The following is a 21,722-nucleotide window of genomic DNA, read 5'->3' as shown; positions in this document are numbered from 1 at the left end:
CTGGGCCTTCCTTAGCCTGGGAGGTCACTCCAGGTCAGACGTTCTCCTGTGCCCCAGGGAGTCCGTGCTCCCTGCAAAGTCCATTAGCTCAGGCTTAATGCCGTCCTAAAGCCGGTGGCCCTCTTTATTAGGGCTGTGTTTGTCACCTGGTAACTTGTTTATGGCACCAGCTCTAGGGTGGGGAGGGGAGGATGGGCGTGAAGGTCACAAGTAGGTGGGAATTGCACACCTCAGGCCAGAGCCTTCCCTTGGTCATTATTTTCCCAGAATGACCTCTGGGGATGGGGAGTACCCAGCCCCCCCTGAGCTAACACATGACAAGCCAGCACAAAAGAACTGCAAACAGGCCCCTAATTAATGGGTTTGCTTAGAGCTGTTCCTCTGTTTAGGGACTTCATCCCAACAGTTGCAGGCTCCATAATCGTTAATCGGTCACTACTACTTTTCTGGGTGCCGACCGCAAGCCCAGCTCTGTGCCAGCCACCACGAGGAGAGAAGAAAAGAAACAGGAACTCAGACCTGTGCCAAGTCCTTCACTCACGAGCCCACGAATTCTCACAACCAACTCGAGAGGAAGGTATGATCATCCCTCTTTTCGGATGAGAAAACTGAGTCTCAAAGAAATTAACTAGCTCAAGGTGATCAGCTCGTAAGCAAGAGAATCAGAATTGGAACCTGGGTTCGACTGACTCCAAAGCCTGGGCTCTGGGAGGTAATAGACCAACGGTTCAAAACTGGTCCAAGACAGAAGAGCTCACAGCTGGGTTGTCCCAGAGGCTCCTAGGACACTCTCTGGACCCTAGGAGCCTGGGGAGAGGGCACAGAGAGCGGAGGTCCTGAGAGAAGACTTTCTAAAGGAGTGGCAGCAGGGGCTGGGCCCCAAATGGTGGGGAGAATCATACGTGTTTAATAAGCTGTACTCGGGCACTTTCTCCAACCACTAAGTCCAGGGTTGGAAAGGATTGTGGAATCTGTGCCTCACTCGGGGCCAATAAATGACTAGTCAAATGTCCGAGGAGGACGTGTAGACACACACACACAGGCACACACACGCAGACCCACCTCGGCAGCTCCAAACAGTGCCTGGAACGGGCACAAGAAAAGAGGACCTCAGAGGGCAGCGAGATGTTTGCACCGGGCGCCAGCAGGGATTAGGGCAAGGGCCAAACCGAGAGGAGATGTGGAGCCAGCAAGTCCTGTGACCACCCTGGAACCGGGAGGTTGGCAGCTCCTGGAATGTCTCAATTTAGACCTTGTCCCAGAACATGAGAAATGCCAAGGGTGGAGGAGAGGGGCCAGGAGAGGATGAAGAGTGGGGACTGACTGAGAGCTGGGCTCTTTCTCCTTTTAATCAGCCACGTCCCCACCTCTGAGCTCTCCCTCCTTGACCCTCAAAATACACATGAGCAAGGTGTTCAGACCCCACAGCTCCACGGGAAGAAATGCACATCACAATCCCATACAGATTCACCCAGGAGTCTCTCCTGGGTCCTGGCTCTTTCCACACTGATGTCTCTACCAGGCAGAGATTCAGGACCCCCAGGCCAAGCCTGGGTCTGGTCAAAGGCGGACAAATGAGAGCCAGCCAGGATCTGGCCAGCCAGGCCCGCACAAGCCCGTCCCCTGAATGGGGTCTGTGCGCCAGCCCTGGAGGAAGCCTGTGTGGGCAAGCTGTTCTTCCCTAGAGCTGGGTTAAGAACGTGAACCCTGCCCCTGAGATCATCCAAGCCCATCTTCCATGGCTCCAGGACTTGACACACTGTCCCACCATCCATGACACACATGACGTCACCAACAGGCTGTGTTTCTGAATTAGATTCCGGAATGAGCTGTTGGCCCATAGGAGCGGGCCAACTCTTACCCCAGTGGCCAAGCCTCTTAATCTCCTGGAGAACAGGCTTGGAGCCAGTAGTCAGGCACTGGCCAAGATTTGATAAGCCAAACCCTAAACAGGCGGCAAGGCCCAGGCCCAGCTCCATCTACCAGTCAGCAGTTCCCCTGGAAACCTACCTCTCGCTGAGATGCCCAGCTCTCCACACTGAACTGGGACCAACCCTCTGTGAGCAGGGGTCCCCACAGGTGTGAGCTGAGGACGCCAGCCCTGTTCTGAAGCTACCCGCTCCCTCCTCCTTCCCTCCCTTCCGCTGGCTTCTCTTCCAGTCTTCCACAGAGTCTCTGGCTGTTCCCGTCTTCAACTAACTGGTCAGGGAGGCAAAAAGCCCATTTATTATTTTAATTTGCCACCAGCTACTGAGGTTTCTCTGGAGAGAAACCCCACAGCACGTCTAGGATGTCTGTGGGAAAAGATGTGCTGGAAAGCCCGGCTCTCCACGCTGTAACAGATCAGGAAGGAGGCAAGAGAGAACAGGAAGCACAGAAGGAGACCCAGTCGAGAGCCTGGATTTCCCAAGACTTGAATCCCAGCAGAAACAGAAAACCAAGTCCGTGACCTTCATATAAAGTGTGGTGATTTATTATTCTGAGAAGACAGTGGTGTCAGGAGGGAGATGCGGAGACTTTCCAACTGCAGATATCTTAAGTGAGCATTCCTCCTAGGGCACATGCCAATGCTCCAGCCTCAGTAATGCCTGCAGGGTCGGACCAGCTCCTGAGCCTCACAGATGGGGTGCTCACCTCAGAGCAGCAGGGAAAATGAGCCATGGCCTCAGACCTTGGCTCAGCCGGTTCTCCAGCCTGCACAAGCCCCCCTGCGCTTTTCTTGAGGCTAACTGGTTGAGAGACTCTGCTTCAAGGGGAGACCAGCACCAGCTGAGGTCTTCAATGCGACAGACTGGAGGGATGATCCAAGGGTACCCTTCCTGATTATCTGCATCTCGCTGAGCATGCCCAGCTAACTAACCAGCTTTCTCGCTCCATCCGTCTCTCCCTCCCCCCTCTATCTTCCCTCTCCCTTTTCCTCTCGCCCCTCTATCTTCCCTCTCCCTTTCCCTCTCTCCCCTCTATCTTCCCTCTCCCTTTTCCTCTCGCCCCTCTATCTTCCCTCTCCCTTTCCCTCTCTCCCCTCTATCTTCCCTCTCCCTTTTCCTCTCGCCCCTCTATCTTCCCTCTCCCTTTCCCTCTCTCCCCTCTATCTTCCCTCTCCCTTTTCCTCTCGCCCCTCTATCTTCCCTCTCCCTTTTCCTCTCTCCCCGTCATCTCTCTCTCTCCCTGCTCTAACTTCCCTCTCCCTTTTCCTCTCTCCCCATCATCTCTCTCCCTACCCCCTCTATCTTCCCTCTCCCTTTTCCTCTCTCCCCGCCCCCATCTCTCTCTCATTCTGCACATCTCTTGCACGTGCGTCTCCTGCTGGCAGCTGGCTCTTTCCCACTCTCTTCCCCCCTCTCTTCCCCCCTTTCCCCTCCCTCAAGCCCCACATACTCTGAAGCCAGCAGGGGGTGAGCTGTTCAGAGCCGAATGGAACAGGAAACTGCACTTTTCACTCTGAACATGTTGCAGGAGAACAGCCTCTGCTGAAAGCCAGTCTCGCTGGGCTCAGCTGTTGAACAGCAGCTTCAGGGACGCGCTCTGGCTGCGGCTGTGAACCATGCTTTCCTTTTAATCCCTGCTCCCACGTGTCCCTACATTTGTCTGAGTCACCATCCGCTCAACACTGTCACCTCCAGCCCATCAAAGCCTTTCGGCTCCCTTTCTCTTGGGCATATGCAGCCTAAATGGGGCGAGTGCCAGAAGGTGAAGAGGGCACCTCAGAGGAACTCCCAGGGACCACCTCAATACAAAAGACTGTAGATACGCCCGGAGAAGTGAAGTTCAAGGATACTGTCCATAGGCACAGTGACATCCCCACACACCCCTTCCAGGCTGGTCTGGGGGCACTGAGCAAGCCCTATGGAACACGGGATGATGGACTTCCTAGGACAGGGTTCAAACAAGTACACATGAACCTCACCTCAGATGGCAAGAGCCCACTCAAGGCCTAGAGGAAGCCGTACCCACAACACACATTTTCCAACACTGAGCATTTAAGTTTGTCTACAGAGTAGGGTTGTCAGATAAAATACAGGATACTCAGTTAAAACTGAATTTCACATAAACAACAAATAATTTTCTAGAATAGGCATTCCTAAATATTGCATGAGACATATTTATATTAAAAAATAATATGTTCACTGTGTATCTGAAATTCAAATTTAACTGGGCGCCTGTGTTTTTATCTGCTCAATCCAGCAACCCTACTGCAGAGCTACCTGGCTCCACGGCCATGCTAAAAATGGTAAGAGTGCCACAGGGTGAAAGGGACAAGAAATCCCAGGCAGCTCACCTCTTTCTTGGCCCCCAGGGTCCTTCTCCACTCCTCATCTCCACCCTGGCTCAACCTAGCTCTCATCTTGGCTTCTCTTGCCTCCATCCCACCTGATCCTTCCATTGTTCCCAGCTCCCGTGGCCCAGGCGTAGGACCAGTGCTTTCGCCCCTTAATTCAGCTGAACTGAGGTCGAATTTTTCAAAAGGAACTTTATAGAAATATTTGAATTCATTAAAATAATATAGTCGTTGTCACATGTAAGGAGATCCAATATCAAACAAAGCCCTGAGACTAGATAAGTCTAGACATGGTCTGGTCGTTCTTTTCCATCAGTGGTTCTTGGATTCGTTGACTTGTAGCAAGGCTGTCCCCTCAATGAAGCTGGACCAACATTCTGGAACAGAGACTCTCACTGGCTATCTATTAAAATATATAGGAAGCTTTTTGCAGCTTATTCCAGACCAATTAAATCAGAATTTCTGAGAGTAGGGCTCAGGTATCTGCATATGTAAAGCTCCCCAGGTGACTCTAATATGTAGCCAGGGTTGCAAACTCATATACATTGGAATCACCTGAAAAGCCATAAAAACTACCAATGATTGCATCCCACGCTCAAAAATTCTGATTTAATGGGCAGGAGGTGTGGCCTGGGCATTGGGATTTTTAAACACTCCCTAGGAGATTTTAATGTGCAGCTGGAGAACCACAGCTCCTCGTACTTCAATAGGCTTCAGATCTTCCAGGAACCTTGCGAAAAGGCAGGTGCTGACTCAGTAGGTCTGTTGTTGGGGCCTGGGATGCTGCATGTCTTACAAGTCTCAGGGGATACCAGGGATGTTGGTCCTCAGGCCACACTTTGATTAGCAAGGTCCTAGACCAGTAGGCCTCAAACCTAGACGCACACTGCAATCACCTGGGGAGCCTTGACAACTCCTTCAGCCGGGGTCCCACCCCAGAGATTCTGATGTAATTGGCCTGAAGCGGGGCCCCGACCATCCAGATTGTAAAAGCCTCCCAGGGGACTCTACGTGCAGCCAAGGTTGAGAACGTTGGCTGGAGACCAGCATCTAGGGGTCATGTTACAAGTGGCCCTGTGACCACTCTCCACAAGCCGCTCTGACTCCCCTCTGTTCCCTGCCCCAGGGAAGACACTTTTTTTCTCTTGCCTCAGAAGGCCATGCCCTCTGGTAAAAATTCCCTTTCGCCCACTTCGGGCTGAATAGAGCCTCTAATTCCCAGCTCAGTTGCAAAAGAGAAATGATTGACCCAACACCCTGAAACCAGGGACTGGTCAGAACCGGCCCAGCCAGGCTTGCTCTGTTACCAATTGTTCCTTTTGCTCAAGTGGCCTTCTCTAAGGATGCCTCTGCTAGAGGAGCTATGGGCCACAGATGCGTGTGCTTCACCCTCACAGTCACACCCAAAGAAGAGAAACTCTGCGCTCTGACAAGGTGCTGAGCAGCTATCATTACTTGGTACTTCCCAAGCCAGGTTAACACACGACCTCTCCCCTCTCCTTCCTTCCTCATCCTTTTGAAATGAAATTGTGGCAACTGTGGGATAAGACGTTGCTTACAGAGGAACCAAAAAGGACGACGTGGAATTGAGGAAATTATTACTCTCTTTTTTTGGTGTGATTGCCATGAAATTATTCATGAATCATTTTTTTTCCTAGGGGATGATCCAACATATCATCTGGAATGCATCTTCATTAGTAGTTTTCATCCTCTGACAGAGCCTGTGTCTTTTGTTGGGAGTTGGGTGTTGCTGGTAGAAACGCCCCGTCCACGTCTTGGGTGTACGGCGTTTGTGTAAAATCTGAACTCTAATGTGTAGAATTTGCAGGTCACTGAAGTGTCACAGTCTACTGAAATGGGTCTGGAATCAATAAGGTACACATCAAACTCAATTGTGTTTAATTTTCATTGCTACCTAGAGGAAAGCCGAGCATAGCCCTACCCGAATGAAATTAAACATGAAAGCCCATCTGAAGTGTAGAAGCGATACTTAACATGACCTGTAAATAGGCTGAAACATGGCAGCCCGGCCCATCACAACATTATCGTTCATTTTTCTTTCCATAGTGGAGGTGACGGCTGCCATAAGAAAATCAGACTAGACAGGAGCCCATTGCAGATCTAAAGGAGAACAAAGTGTTTTCAGTTACACACCAGCAGGACTTCCCTCTTTGCACACCCCTGGAGTCTCTTCCAAGTGGAAAATCAGAGAAGGAAGGCGAGTAAAACAAGGCCCTTCTGAACTTGGCTGGCCCCCGCCCCCATGCCGCCCCAGCTGAGTTCCCGGGCCAGTGAGATAATGCAAGGCTCAGCCCTTGCAGCTGACATGGGTGGGGGGCAGACGCCCACTCTGGGCACTTCCAGCCGACACTGACCTTTCAGTCGTGGAAACATTCCCCAGACCGACACTAATCGGGGGCACATCTGGCGTTTGGACTGCATCCAGATGGGGGTTGTGTTCCTTGAGTCAGCATGATAACCTGCTGGGGAGGCCCGGGAGGGGAGAGTGCAGGCTGCTGAGAGCAATCAGCATCTTTGGTTCCGGGTCTGAGATGTGGTCATGCTGTGGGCCAGTGAGTCATAGGCTGGAGACTACCTCATCCCGGTCCACCAACCCTCCCTGCCCACACCAATGGAGGAGAGAACTGGAGAGATCCAGAGAGCCCCAGCAGCTACCCCGGGGGTCCACAACTGGCCAGGGGCAGTCTAAAATCCCAGTGTCCCAACTCCCACTATCATGCACTTCCCAGGTTTCTACACTCTCTCAAAGTGTAGTGTAGTACATATTATCTCAAGATAATACGCGGTCTAAGGTGATGAAAAGAACCCAGCTGTTTCTTCTCTGCTAACTTTCTGTGACTTGCAAATGCACAGGACAATTTTCCAAAGCAATGACAAATTCCCTTGGTCTCCACCCCCTGCGCCCATCCTCCCACCCCAATTCTTCCACTGGAGCTTCTTTTTTTTTCGATTCAGAAGGAGAAACTGCCCTTCCAGTCTTTTATCAGAACTGAACATGATACCTTATCTCTCATCCCCAGGACAAGAGACTGCAATTGGGAACAAGACCTCACGGTACGGAAGACCCAACCATACAGGTCAGGAATGAGCAAGGATCTTGGCCAGCTCTCGGCACCTGCGTCACGAAGCCTGACACCTGTTGCAGCCATGCGCAGTACTGCTAAAGAGGTAATTAAGCAAACCAAAGCCAGGATAAAAGGGATTATTTCCCCTCTCACCCACACAGAAGGCTGTGTCCGGCTGTCAGAAGGAAGTTCTTTCCCTGGCCCCTGAGGTACACTCCCCACTCCTGGGCACCGCGTTTCCAGTCTCCTCCAGTGATCCTTTCCTGTCTACACCTCCAGGCACAGATAATTACGGAAATCAGGAATCTCATCCACCTATTCAAATCACGAAGAGATTAACAGGATCTTCTAGTATGAAAACTGCGGAGATCTGTTCATCCTTCTCCCTTTATTAGTTAAAAGTACTAAAAGAAACAGGGAAATAACCCAGGTGAAAATTAGACCCATATGGGTGATCAGCTTCCCCCAAGTCAGTTTCAGCTCCTCCGGTAACTAACCAGCTTGCAGAGCTCATGAGCACTATTCTCTTCCTACTACACCAGCCTTCATACAAAGTGCCACTATCACCCACCACACAGTCAACTGGGTCCTCTTCTGGGATAATCAGAAAGGAAAAATATCTTCACTCCAACTGAAGATATTTCATTCCTACCCACCTGAAGTTCACTCTCCCACCCCCAGACCCTCACTGCTGTTGTCCCATCTGAGCAACAGGCCTTGTCCACCCTGATGGACAGGACAGTAGCCACTGAGACAAATGAATGATCCTCCTACCCCCCTTTAGGGGACAGCTTATGAGTTTCATCCTCCTCAGGAGGATTTTGTAACAAGCTGTCCAGGTCTCTGAGAAGGAGCTCCCAGTCACTACCACTCCACCTAAGCCAGCTGAGGTCCCTGCTGGTACCAGCCCTGTCCCCGCCCCCACCCAGTGATTTGGTACAAAGCCACTTCGTGTTCCATGCCAAACCGATAATTCACAACACTCATCAAAGTCTGCCTCCATCAGCTGACTCAGCATCCCTGTTTTCCTGAGCAGCGTCAAGCTCCCTACACCCTGACACCCTAGCCTTCAGCTCCACTGTTTACATCGCATGAGAGCTGTGGGCTTAGAAAGCCCGATTCCCTTTGGATCAAGTATGGGGATGATTCATCCTCTCTGAAAAGACTATACCACCCCTTGATATCCATGCCAAAAAGATTCTGAGATGGGGTTCAGAGAGGACAGAGCTGGGGAGTCCTGTTGCTATGGAAACCAGTGTGCCAGTTTCCAAAGGAGACAGACTAGTTTTGCGGGGCAGCACTGCTTTGCCAGGGTTCCTGTAGAAGTGAAGGAGGCCTCTGGCCTGGAGCGGCTGTGGATACGGCCTGGGATCACCGTGGAGCCTCGGGCCACACGGATGCTTCCCTGTCCCCTATATCTAACCTCTTCTCACACTGAGAGATCCGACCCACCACAGACATCCCATCCGGCCTCCTGGGCGGTTTCTTCAGCACAGCTCCCCAGCCACGTGAAAGGTTCACTCTACGTCTACAGACAAAAAGGGTTTTGACTGACTTCTGTGTTTTAGGAAGTGCGTTAAATTCCATTAAGTTTCGGGTGGGGGTGGTGAGCAGGTTGACAACTAACAAGTTGTCTGAACTTTTTACATTTCTCCTCAGTGCCTCAGTAAGGTTCACGACAAGGTCATCAATGATAAGGAGGGAGACCTCCCAGCCGGACTGTCCCTCAGCCCCAAGAGGACACCTCACAGTGATAAGCTGACAGGACTTGGAGTCTGATTCACACACTGGAAGGAGTGTGGGGCGAGGGTTGCATGGAGGGGAGTCGAGGTCCCAGAGACAGAATGTCCAGGAGAGAGACAGATGTAAGGGTCATCAGATGCTCAACCTTCAAGGGAGGGGTGGGGAAAGAGACAGTCCCCATCAAGTAAGACATATAACAGAGATGGTAAGTTCCAAAAACGGAGGCTTCAACTGTTGGAAAGTCCTGGGGGCCAAGATAATAAAACTGATAATAGACTTTGAGTGCTTCCTTATGCCAGGCACTCTATGCTATGTAGTCACCTACATGTGTTACTGTATGTAATCCTCATAACAACCCTGTGAGAATAGAAACCATCACATGCCCATTTTACAGATGAGAAAACTAAGACTTTGAGAGGCGAGCAAGGTCACATAGCTAGTAAGTGAAGGAACTGGGATTCAAACCAAGGCCCATCTGACCAGAATGCATACTCTTGACCATGAGAGCAACAGGTCCTAGAAATGGTGACCACGTCCATTAACCAATTAGAAACTAGTATGTGAGTGATGTTGGGAGAAGTTTTAAGATCCCAGAAGATAGTTGGCTTCATCCTGACTAGGATATTAGTCATTCACTCCATGCAGCACCATTTTCAGGAAAAGCATATTCTGACGCTTATCATAAGTGTTTGTATCCTATGGTCAGATAGCCCCCTGCCTTCCCAGTGCTCCTTCCGACAAAAAATACAACAGAGCATGATTGGCTGAGCTAAGACTCCTGAACAGAAGCCCTTGATGTCCCATCTGTTAATGGGATACCAATCCATGATTTCTCCACCTTCTAGGAGTCCTGGGGGAGGCGGTAGGCCCTTGAGACACAGGATACAAAACCAAAGCAGGATGAAGAGGCTTCACCCATCTCACTCTTGCCCAGGAATTTCCTCTATCTTCCCACACACTGCTGTCCCCAAATCACCCACCAGAATTAGGCCGAAAGCCTTAGGAATCAGTCAAGAGACAAGATGGGGACAGGGGTCAGATTTTCTCTTTCAGTTGATTGTTTTCTGATTCCTTTAGGTCTGGTCTAGTTAAGCTGAATCCATCACTCTCAGTGGGTGGTGGGTGGGGACAGGTACAGACGTAGGTAGGAGTTTACCTAGAATGTTTAAACCCTTGGCACAAAAAGAAAGGCATGAGAAGCTAACCTGAAGAGGGAGATGCAGTTGCACAAAGTTAGGGGATCTAAAGAGCCCCCTAGGTACCAGAAGGACCAACATTGTAAGAATTTTAAGAGGTGATAAAGGAGGCAGATACAGCTAAAAAACAGGTGAAATTAATTCCTTTCTCAAGCCGCCATAAAGGTGAATGGCTACCAGATGGTCAGACAGAAATACCTGTCCACAGGCTGCTGGAGAAAAAAAAATAAATGCAAGAAGAAATCGGATCCTCCACTGAGCAGGTGAGCAGGAAATTAAAATATCTGTACACTGACCACAATGCAGGACCACACATGTTCATGAAGAGGCAGTTAGGAAGATAGTGTGAATATGACTTAGCATCTGTCCCCTGTCTGCCAGCCCACACCCAGAGAAGACAGCCACAAACCTCACAGTGCTAGAGGGAAGACCTTCCAGGAACACCCAGCAGTTCCAACAGGGTTGAAGATGGGACAGCAGGGGCCAGGGCCACTGGGGGGAAACTAACATGCATCCCAGACCATTTCACTAGACCAAGAAACAATATATTTTCCTGAGCACTGACTAGAAACCAGCCACTTTGCTGAGATCTTTCTAAGGGTCCCACGCAGCTTCTCAACTGGCTCTCACTGATTCTTGCCTCCTGTGTAACCCCTTCCCCTTAAGTGTGGACTGGACCTAGGGACTCACTTCCAACAAATGGAATTCAGCAAAAGTGATGGGATGTCACTTACTCCCACGAAAAAAAGTTCCCTGAATTTGTGCCCCGCAGACCCCGCTCTGACCGATGGTGGCTTCCTCTCTTTGAACCATCCTTTCTGTGCCCTTGTTGCCACATTCCTCCTAGAAGACGCAGACGCACAGACACCCACACACAGGCCCAAGTTCTCCTGAAGTAGGAGCGAGCTCAGCCTCCTCTTGCCATTGTTCAGCTCCTTCCCAATCAATCTCCTGCCAACCACAAATTAGCATTACACAGGCATTTACAGTGCAGCCCCCAGGGACAGACAGAAGCTGCTAATCCTTCAGAAGGGCCACTGGTACAATAGCACCCGTGGGTGGTGGGCTCCTTTGCAGCACTTCCCGCTCCTTTGCGAGCTGGCCAAGTCAACCGCAGATGGCAGAGTTAGTTAATGGGCCCGGAGCAGACGGGAGACAGGAGGAGCCCAGGGAGCACCAAGCTTCGTAAACGGCTGCATGACCGCATCCCTGAGCCCCTACTCCCAGCAGAAGGCTCTCTTGGGTTGGATTCCCTCTAGGAGCTTCTAGCCTGGTCCTCAGCGCACTCTTCCATTTCCCATCTTTACTGGTTAACCGTGAGGAGTGACCCCCGGTGGGACCAACCTGGGGCATGAAATGCCCTGGGGCCAGGCCAGCGGCCTTACTGAAGTCTGACTGAGCTTTCTATCCCAAAGGCAGGCAACCCTGGCTGGGCTCCCAGGGGTATTTTTATCCCCAGGCGCTGCCTGTCTTTGGGCCCCAGGGGCCCCCGCGAATGCTGCCCTTCCTGCCACAGTCCCGAGGGCTGGCTCTTGAAGCAGGTACTTCTGCAGTTCCCTGACCTTATCCCGCAGCCCTCTGGAAATGAGGGGGGGCTTGCACAGGAGAAGTGTCTTATCACAAACATTTCCTGCCTGTTCCCTTCGGACCCTGCTGCATACCACAGCCCTTCCCCGGCCAGTGCCGCCACCAGCGGCGACCCCCGCAAGGTCTCCATCAAGGATCTGCAAGGCAGGGGCCCCCCACGCCTGTCGCGACTCCAGATTCTTCTCCATCCACACTGCTCCCTTCTCCAGGGAGCTCCCAGAGTCTCACAGGCCACCCAAACTGACTCAGTCCCTGAAAACCACGGAAGGATGTCAGGTGGAAAGAAAGAGGACAAAAGGCAGGTAAGGGTTTGGAGTTCAAAAAAGAAAATGTGGGGGCTTCCCTGGTGGCGCAGTGGTTGAGAGTCCACCTGCCGATGCAGGGGACACGGCTTCATGCCCCGGTCCAGGAAGATCCCACATGACGCGGAGCGGCTGGGCCCATGAGCCATGGCCGCTGGGCCTGTGCATCCGGAGCCTGTGCTCCACAACGGGAGAGGTCACAGCAGTGAGAGGCCTGCGTACCGCAAAAAAAAAAGAAAGGAAGAAAATGTGACTCACGGCTGGAGTTCTGCCACCTCCTCTAGGACCCTGCCGTCTATCTCTGACAAACAGAGAAACAGAGAGGCAGGTGAGAGAAAGACCTGCACACCTATGTGTGTCCGCGTGCGCAGCTATGCCACCCGCATCGCTGTGCCCACTGTTTGCCCTCTGCGTGTGGAGCCAAAGCCTTTGGGACTAGTCGGGGTTTGTGTGCCGGGGGGCTGGGAGCTGACAGCCAGCGGGTCTCGGACCAGGGGAGCCCAGCTGTGCTCAGCAGGTCACTGAGCTCCTAGGTCCCTCTCCCCTCCCCACACCTGGGGTACCCTAGTGCCACCCCTCCCCGCGGCCTGCTCTGGCCTTCTCTCTGCCTCCTGCCCCCAGCTTGCTGTGTGGTCCAAGCCCTCTGCCAGGAGGAGAGGGAGGGAGCGAGGGATGGGCCGGCATGTTTACAGTCGAGCATAACTGAACCTTTATTTTAAATAAATAAAACTTTTAGCCAGTTTTATTTCCCTTTTCTTTCAAAACGCTGTTTTCTCTCTCCTGCTCCCCCCTCCCCCCTCCCCGCCTCTTCCCCTTCCCATCCTGGCTGAGCCTTTATCTGCGGGGCCACCCAGGGAGGGGCTGTGGGAGGAACAGAGGCCCAGCTGACCCCAGTGCTTAGTGTCTTCTCAGGTCATGTGACACACCCCCACTGCTCAAATGCCCACAGAGCCCCTGGAGTTCTTCTGAATTCAGGATGTCCAGGCCTGAGGAATAGAGACTAAACAGGAAGCCCAGGCCCCACCATCAGCATGTTGTCCATCTGTTCTCCCCAGTCATAGGGGTGCCCACCCTCCCCCCAACTCCACTATGAAATTGCCATCCATCTGTCTTCCACTTCGGCCTGTCATCTCTCTGTCTCCCCCGATGGACCCTCATCTATCTGTCCCTCCCACAGGACAACCGTTTCTAAGTATCCCCTTTTAGTTGTCATAAATCTACCTTCCCCATGAGATGTCCCACCTGTCCATCATCCCATTGGCCTGTCCTTCCATCCAATCCCCTTGATCATGCTTTTTTGTCCATCTGTTTCCCCCCCGATTGGATATACTTCTGCCCATCTGTCTCCCTGAATGCAACTAGCAAAGGCAGGTCTCTGAGACCTAGGGACAGCTGAAATTCTGTTCTAATTTTGGCCCCAGCAACAATAATTGTAGCTACCATCAACCAAGTATCTACTCTGTACCATGCACTGTACATGCATTACCCCCTTTAATCCTCCAACAGCCCTGTGAGGATATGCTTATTCCCCCATTTTACCAGTTAGGAAACCGAGGCCCCAAAGAGTTAAGTGTCTTGCCTAAGGTCACACAGCTCCTAGTGGCAGATGCAGGGTCCAGAAACGGTTCTGCCCATACTGAGTAGGGGTGAGAACACAGTCTTCTTACTCCTCCACCCCCAGGATGTAAGACTCCCCCGAGCCCGGCTTCTCTGCACATTTAATTTACACTTTGCTGCTGGCTGTTTTGGGACTGATGAAGTTTCCTCCCTGCCCTGGCTCTGCACAAAAGTACAGGAAGAAAAGCAGCCAGATGTGAGAAGGATTCGAAGGTTCTTTTGGGGGGATCGAGAGTGATGTTAAACAAACATCCAATGATATTCTTTCTGCGAAACGATCCATTTTCATGGCACCCAGGAGTTCGTCCAAGGGTCTCTGGGTCACTGGGGAAAAGTGTTCCGTATGCTTTGGCTCCATATTCTTCCATTGGCCACAAAGAGCTAATTCTTTCAATTAATGAAATCAGCACCGCTGATGGAGATGTACTGACAAATTATTTTCAAGATGAATATATTCACACCGATGGTGGGGCTGATAGTCCTGAAGGATTTGGAGGTACAGAGCGAAGGTCCCCCCCCCCCCCCAGCCAGAGACACTGAGGTCATTCACGATGGTCGGGGATGTTGACCACTGCCTCCAGGGACACTTTTCTCCGCCTGGAGCCATGGCGGCGGCGCTGGGTTGTCTGTGTCGAGGGGCTGCCTATCAATGGGCTTCTGTATGGCCCCAGCAGGTCCCTGGCACACCTCCCCTCTCGCCGGGTGCCCCAGCCAAGTCCCCTTCAGGGCCTGGTCTGAAGGGCCTATTCAACATTTCGGATTCCCTGATGGGAAGCGAAAAGGAGACAGACAGATGCTTCCGTGGAGCTGAGGAAAGGCTGGAGGCCTGGAGACCAGAAGGGAAGCCTGAAGCCACAAAGGAGAAGCCCAGTGAGAAGAAAGAAGGAAAGCTGGAGGTCTTGTGGGATGAGAAAGAAAGGAAGGAAGGGAGAAGGAGAGGCTGGGGGAGGGGACAGAGGGTGGGAGGACCTGATAGGGAGGGAAGGAGGCCGGAAGGAGGCCCCCAGGAAGAGGGAGAGGTTGAGAGAGGGAGCAGAGCCAGAAAGCAGTGTGGGATTTTTTAAAGCCACAGATTTAATTTCCTGATGTTTTTTCTTCAGGCTGATATTAGCAGCATTTTCCCTTCCCTGAGCAGATCTACTGGTTGTGGTAAAGTGATCCAGAATGTGCTGGGTGACAGGACCCAGCCTTTAGCTGGACAGGCCCACAAGGATGACCCAAGGTCAAGCCAACATCTCATCTCCTTTTTGGACCCCTAGAGAATAGGACAGACCTAGCTCTGTCCAATCCTGAAGGAGAGGAGGAAAAGTTTCTAGGCAGCTCTGGTAAATAAGTGACAATTGGAAACCAAGGGTGAGATTAGTCCTGTTAAACAAGGCAGGGTGGGGCTTCCCTGGTGGCGCAGTGGTTGAGAGTCCGCCTGCGGATGCAGGGGACACGGGTTCGTGCCCCAGTCTGGGAAGATCCCACATGCCTCGGAGTGGCTGGGCCTGTGAGCCATGGCCGCTGAGCCTGTGCTCCGCAAAAAAAAAAAAAAAACTAGCCAGGGTGGTTTCTGTTTTCCTGCCCGAACCCCAACTAAATCAGTGTTCTGAGCTTTGAGGGTTGCAAGTTAGGAGCTAAAGAAACCCAAGCCCAAGCGCCCTCCAAATGTCTTTCTAAAGCCTGATTTTCCTGCTTAGAATCCATCTGTGCAGCCCTGGCCCAGGAAAGCAAGGCCCTCAAGAGCCCAGATGCCCAGTGTGATCCAAGACCAGCTGCCTGGGCATGCCCGGGGGCTAGTGCCACAGACTACTGGAGCAGAAGCTGCATTGTACCAAGACCCCCAGGTCACCCATGTGCCCATGACAGTACGAGAAGCCCTACTCCTGACTGCTTCCAGCTCACTCCAGCTAACCTGCTGCCACCATGGAGGACTGCTGTCCCAACATACTGGCATCGTAAACGTCTCCAATACACCTTTCACTTTTCCAGTTCTGAGCGCTGGTTCATGTCAGCCCTTCCATCTTGAAGATGCTTCCCCCTGTGCTCACTTAGAAAATCTCACCGACACTTAAGACACTACTCAAATGCTACCCCTCCAGGGAGCCCCTCCTACCATTCCCTTCCTTTGCCAGAGGTTAGAACTTTGACTGCAGTTGGTTTCATCACCCATGGAGTGCTTTCCACTTTCTGTCTTGTGTATTTATCAAAGAGCGGTATTATGTAGTGGTTTACAGGACTTCCTAGGTTCAAATCTATGCCCCACTGCTTCCTACCTGTGGCACTCAGCAAGTGCTTAACCCATGTGGGTTTCAATTCCTTCACCTATAAAATGGGTATAATAATTATACGTACTCAATCCTACTTGTAAGGACTTTTTAAATATATTTATTGCATACCGATATGCCAAGCAGTGGCATATAGTATCTGCTCAATAAATGATTGTCGACTGAATGCAATGATCCAAAAAACAGTGTTTTTAATCACAGAGGAAATAAGATACTATCCATAAACATCACAGCTTATCCAACCTAGTACAGTCTTCCCAAGGCTGATGGATGGTTTTGGGTCCCTTTTCCTAGAACCATAATTGGTTTTTTTAAAAGAATCAATACCTGTTGTTGTTGTTGTCTTTCTAATAATCACTGGTTAAAAGTCCTGCTTCCTCAATTTTGTTTCCATGCTGTCCCCTTTTGGGTTCTCTCTGCTGTAATCCCTGGTTCTCCTCTGAAAACTTAAAATTTTCCTTCAGTATCTTTTCAAATATTTTAACTGGTCATAAGTACTTATTTTATTTTCAACTTCTTTTATAATTTAATCAACCATATCATTAACATTCTTTTGACTCCCCCAAATTGTTTCTTAAAACTCTTATTCTATGTTTTTATCTCCAAGGAAATACTTTGGCAGGGTTTTCTACCAGGAATGACACATTCTTTCCACAGCTACGCAGAGGGGGAAATTGAAAACCAACAGAGTCACATTGCCTTGATCCTATACCCAAAGAATTCCTCATATGCACGAGTCTCCAACTCCCCACTGGCCATATTTCTCAATGCTCTCAATTCTCTACCAAAAATGTTCTTTCTGGTTAAATCCTAATGGAAAGTGAAATGAATACCATGAAAAGAAGCTCGTTCAAGATGGGGGTCATTCCCGAGTGCAGTTGCCTGGGATTACAGCAGTTCCTGATACGAAATATCAGACCCAATTATGGAATTTTTTATTTCAATCAATAGGCATTTTTAATTTCCTTTCAGAGTCCCATAGAGTGACCTGGTTTGATTTAGATGTAATGCAAGTATCATCTGTCTCCCATGGTGTGTCTATGTTCATGTCTCAATCTTCTTTTTATTATCTGGGGGCAACATATTGATCAGTGCAACCAAGTTCTTTACACTCCAATGGAAAAAGAGTTTCCCTCTTCTTGCCACTCTCACCATAGCTTAAAGAAGGGAGAAAAGAGCCCATTAAAGCCACTCGTTTGCGATTTCAAGGAACTGGGGAGAAATGGGACCTCGGGCAAGTGGGAATGTGATCTACATGGGAAATCTCTGCAAAGATACCTGCCCTTCCACAGGTCATTGTGTCCGAGGCTCCTGGAGGTGCAGCCCTGCGGGAGTGGCTTCTTATTGGAAAATGGGGCAAACAAACATAGCACCAGCAGAGACAGATGGCTCTGTCTGTGCAAAAAGGACAATCGGTGCACTTTCAAGCCCAGGGGATGGGAGCAAGGCTTACAATTTGAGCTACATGTCTGGAAACTCAATATTGCCCAGAGCATCAATTACCTCACAGACTCTGCTGCTGGGAGGGAAGGAGATGCAGGGCAGGTCTCTGACATGAAACTCTCTGTGCACCTTTTAATTAACGCTAAGAAATGTGCACCAGATCTCCTAGAAAGGGAGATTGTTCTGCCTGGTTGAAGGACACAGGAGTCATCAAGATAGGAATTTGAGTATGACAAAAATATCAAGAGGTTCCCATGTCTGCCTTAGCCTGGGGAATTAAACAGCAGTGGGTTCACTTGGGGATGGGCCATTTCTCCACACCAAATTCCTGATCAGGACCTCTTTTCCGAAGAGCATCATAAGAACTTCGCCTGCCCTACCTGCTGCTAAGGTATCAAACATCTTTGGTACTCAAGCATCAAAGTGTGAGGAACCATCTCATCTTGATTCTATACAGGTTGGTAATTCCAGGTACATGGCTGTTACAGAATCTGAGTGTGAACTCTCTCCAGTCGCTCTGAGCCTGCCGCTAGACAAACTCTCTCCAAGACTTCATTCAGGTCTTCTCCACCAGCATTTAGTATGGGCCTACCAATAGTCTTGACACTACTCTAGGCACCTGGGATACGAACAGTCAAGACATGGTGACTACCTTCAACGGGTTTCTTTTCTAGTAGAGAATGCAGATGTGTGAATTAATAACAATAGCAGCTACTATTTATTGAACCCTTACCATAGGCTTTTTTTTTTAATTTTTTAAAATTTATTTTTGACAAATAAAAATTGTCTATATTTAAAGTATACAATGTGATGCTTTGATATATGTATGATTTGTGAAATGATTACCACAATCAAACTAGCTAATGTATCCATCACCTCCCATAGTTAAACATTTTATGTGCGTGTGTAGTGAGAACACTTGAGATTTATTCTCCTAGCAAATTTCAAGTATATACTGCATTACTATTAACTACAGTCACCATGCTTTACATTAGGTTTCCAGAACTTGCTCATAACTGAAAGTCTGTATACTTTGATCAATATCTCCACTGTTCCCCAACTCCCTAGCCTCTGGTAACCACCATTCTACTCTCTGTTACCATGAGTTCAACTTTTTTATTTTTAGATTCCACATATAAGTGAGATCATGCAATATTTGTCTGTGTCTGGCTTATTTTACTTAGCATAATGTCCTTCAGGTTCATGTATGTTGTTTCAGATGGCATGATTTCCTTCTTTTTTAAGACTGTATAATACTCCATTATATGTGTATGTTATATGTAAGGCTGAATAATATTCCATTTTATATATATACATAGATATATCACATTTCTTTATCCATCAATCTGTCAGTGGATACTTTGTTTCCACCTTATGATATGATATGCTTTCGACAAACATGAGGCTGGGTACTTGCGACAGCCAGCCTCCAGGATTGCCCCGAAAGATCCTCACCTCCTGGTATTCATGTCCTTGTGTACTCCCCTTCTACACTGAGCAGGACTGACATGTGTAACTGATAGAATTCATAGAAAAAATGGTGTGTGACTTCTGAGGCTAGGCCGTAAGTGCTATTGCATCTTCCATCTCGTATCAGTCACCCTAGAGAGAATCAGCTGCCGTATAGTAAAGACATTCAAGAAGCCCTATGGGGAGGTCCATGTGGAGAAGAACTGAGGCCTCCCACCAATAACTAGTGAGCAGCTGAAATCTTCTGCCAACAGCCATCTTGGAAACAGAGCCTCCAACTTAAAACAAGCCTTCAGACGACTGCAACCTCATAAGAAACATCAAGCCAGAGTCACTCAGCCAAGCCATTCCCAAATTCCTGACCCGCAGAAACTGTGTGAGATAGTGTTTATTATTGGTTTAAGCCACTAAATTTGGGGTAATTTGTTATGCAGCAGCAGATAGCTAATACAGTGCTTTGTGCTCATTATCTACTGAATCCTCACACCAGTCCTGTTGAGTATTTATTCTTGTCCCAACTTTACAGATGAGGAAACTGCAACTTACAGAGGTTAAAATAAGATGCAAAGTCAGAGCTAAAATCTAACTCTACTGGACTTCAAAGCCTGTGTTCTTTCCTCTGTACAATCAAGTGTTCTCAGTGCAAATGTATTCTGGGAACATCTAGACAGGGAACAAAAAGTCTCAGTGGGAGAAGTAGTTCTACCTGGAATGAGACATGGGGAAGAGGCAGGCAAGACTTGTTAGAGTACGTAAGACTTGCAACGGAAATGGAGGATGAGATGTTGACCAGGTAGAGACACAAGGAGACGGCTCCCACAGGGAACAGCATTAGCAAAGGCATGGAGTCTCAGCCTGGGGTGTTCAGAACTTGCCTGGAGTTTCTAGATCTAGAAAATCAAGGCCTTGTGGCTGGTTCTCCAGGGGAAAATCTTGGTTCTAGTGCAAGACCTGCTCTTGCAGTCACAGGAGCCCCCAGAGATCGCCGAAACGGGTGCCTTTTCCACAAACTGCTGTCACAGTCCCTGCTTTTGATTAACTCAAATCCTCTTAGGTTCCCATTTCTTCCCTTGGTCAGTTCTCTTTTATAGACCCAGCTCCCTGGCATGTTTGAAACATGTACCACTTACTTCTTCCTGGCAAGAAACACTTGCTCCTTACAAAACTGTAGTTTTGACTTTCATTCATAATATATCTCTTGTCTACTGCAAAATATCGCATGAACCTTACTTCCTTCTTTAAGGGTTACTGGAATGGCAAATCAGAAAGATTCAGGGGACCAAGTGTACTGGATCTCAGAAAGGCACATCTCTTTTCTCATGGTAACCTTCTGGATACATCGGTGGATTATAAATTAGAGGACCACAATACGGGAGATTAGTAGCTGGTTTAACAACCACATCCAAAGGATACTGACCCTGGATTGATGTCCAGTTCTAGAAGACAATCTATACTCGTGTGACTGATGGCTCTGCCCTCAGCCCTCTCCCAGGCAACATCTTTTAAATCAATAACTTGAATGAAGATATAGAAAGCAGACTTATCACACTTTCTAATGGCTGAAACGCGGACCATTGGTAAATAGGTGGGATAGCAGAAATGAAAACTGCGTACCTCTCCAAAGACCAGCATAGGTCAACTCTACCAAGAGGAATTTCACCCGAAATGAAAGGTCCTTTACTTGGGTTCCAAAAGCCACTGCACAAATACACAATGGAGATCTCTGGCTCAGCGGTAACTGTAAAAGGGAAAAACATTGAAGAGTGTTAGCCAATGCTGAGATAACTAAGGAGCAAAGATAGAGCTGCGGGGATCTGGCTTTCTGTTGAGGAGGGAAGAGGAGGGGCAGTTTAACTCTGAAGGGTTACTCCCGAGATTCTGCAGCCCTCACCACCCCAGGGCTGTATTTAGTAACTCCCACTCTACTCCATTAAATGTGTTTGGGTTCCCAGACCCTACCCGCCACCCTGCCCCCAGCCTGAGCCTCGAGCCCTTAGAAGGTAAAGAGAAACGCTGAGAGCTTGGAGTCTGGGAAGAGCTTGGAAACTAAAGCTCTCTGAGCCTCTCCCCGCTTGGCCCTTACCCCTGCTGATAAGGATGGAGAGAAGCTGGCTGACAAGTGATTGGAAACAGGAGTTCCCAAACCCTTTAACCCTTCCCTAGCCTGCCCGTGCGCCTGGAGTCTCGAAACGCTGAGGCCCAGCTCCCTGGGGCTTCCTATCCGTACCAGGGCTCTCTGACTCTCCCCACCAACCTTTCCATCTTCCTCTCCCTTTACCTGACAGGTCAATGAATGCTGTTCTTCTACCGGGAGAACAGTTGCTACCACCACCAAATGCTAAAATGCAGCCCCTCCACCTTCGGGCCGCCCTGATAAGTCGGCCAAGAAGTCCCCCTCGGGTCTAGATTACCCACCCCCCCGTACCCACCCCCACCCAGCACACTTAGCCACCACACCCCTGCCAGCCAGGTCAGGAGCCTGCCAGGTGAGTGTCGGTCCTGTCTAGTGTTTGGGGGTTCTGGGAGCAGAGAACCCAGGCCCAGTGCCCACAGCCTAATCCCAGCCCCGTTCTCTGTGGCCCTGGCCGGCCATGGAGCCCTATGGGGACCTTCAGGGGTCACTCCCCCCAGCCCCAAAACCAGACTTGACTTTGCTGAGTCATCCCAAAGTCCCTCCACCCACCTAGAATTGCCTGCTGCGTGGACAGGCCTCCTCATAACGGAACAGA

General features: G+C 49.8%; 1 long non-coding RNA gene across 1 annotated transcript; it reads right to left on the bottom strand.

The window, feature by feature from the left end:
- Positions 1-5,865: 5,865 nt before the first annotated feature.
- Positions 5,866-20,721, bottom strand: LOC117199424 (uncharacterized). Its single transcript, XR_004480650.2, has 4 exons — positions 20,608-20,721; positions 6,655-6,842; positions 6,275-6,400; positions 5,866-6,140 (listed from the first exon to the last, which is right to left on the bottom strand). It is a non-coding gene; the product is annotated as an uncharacterized LOC117199424 (long non-coding RNA).
- Between the last annotated feature and the right edge of the window lie 1,001 nt (positions 20,722-21,722).

Source organism: Orcinus orca, chromosome 13 (assembly GCF_937001465.1).
Source record: "Orcinus orca chromosome 13, mOrcOrc1.1, whole genome shotgun sequence".
In the NCBI taxonomy this organism is placed as follows: domain Eukaryota; kingdom Metazoa; phylum Chordata; class Mammalia; order Artiodactyla; family Delphinidae; genus Orcinus; species Orcinus orca.
The sequence above is the reverse complement of the archived record's forward strand: the minus strand, read 5'-3'. Positions and strand labels throughout refer to the sequence as shown.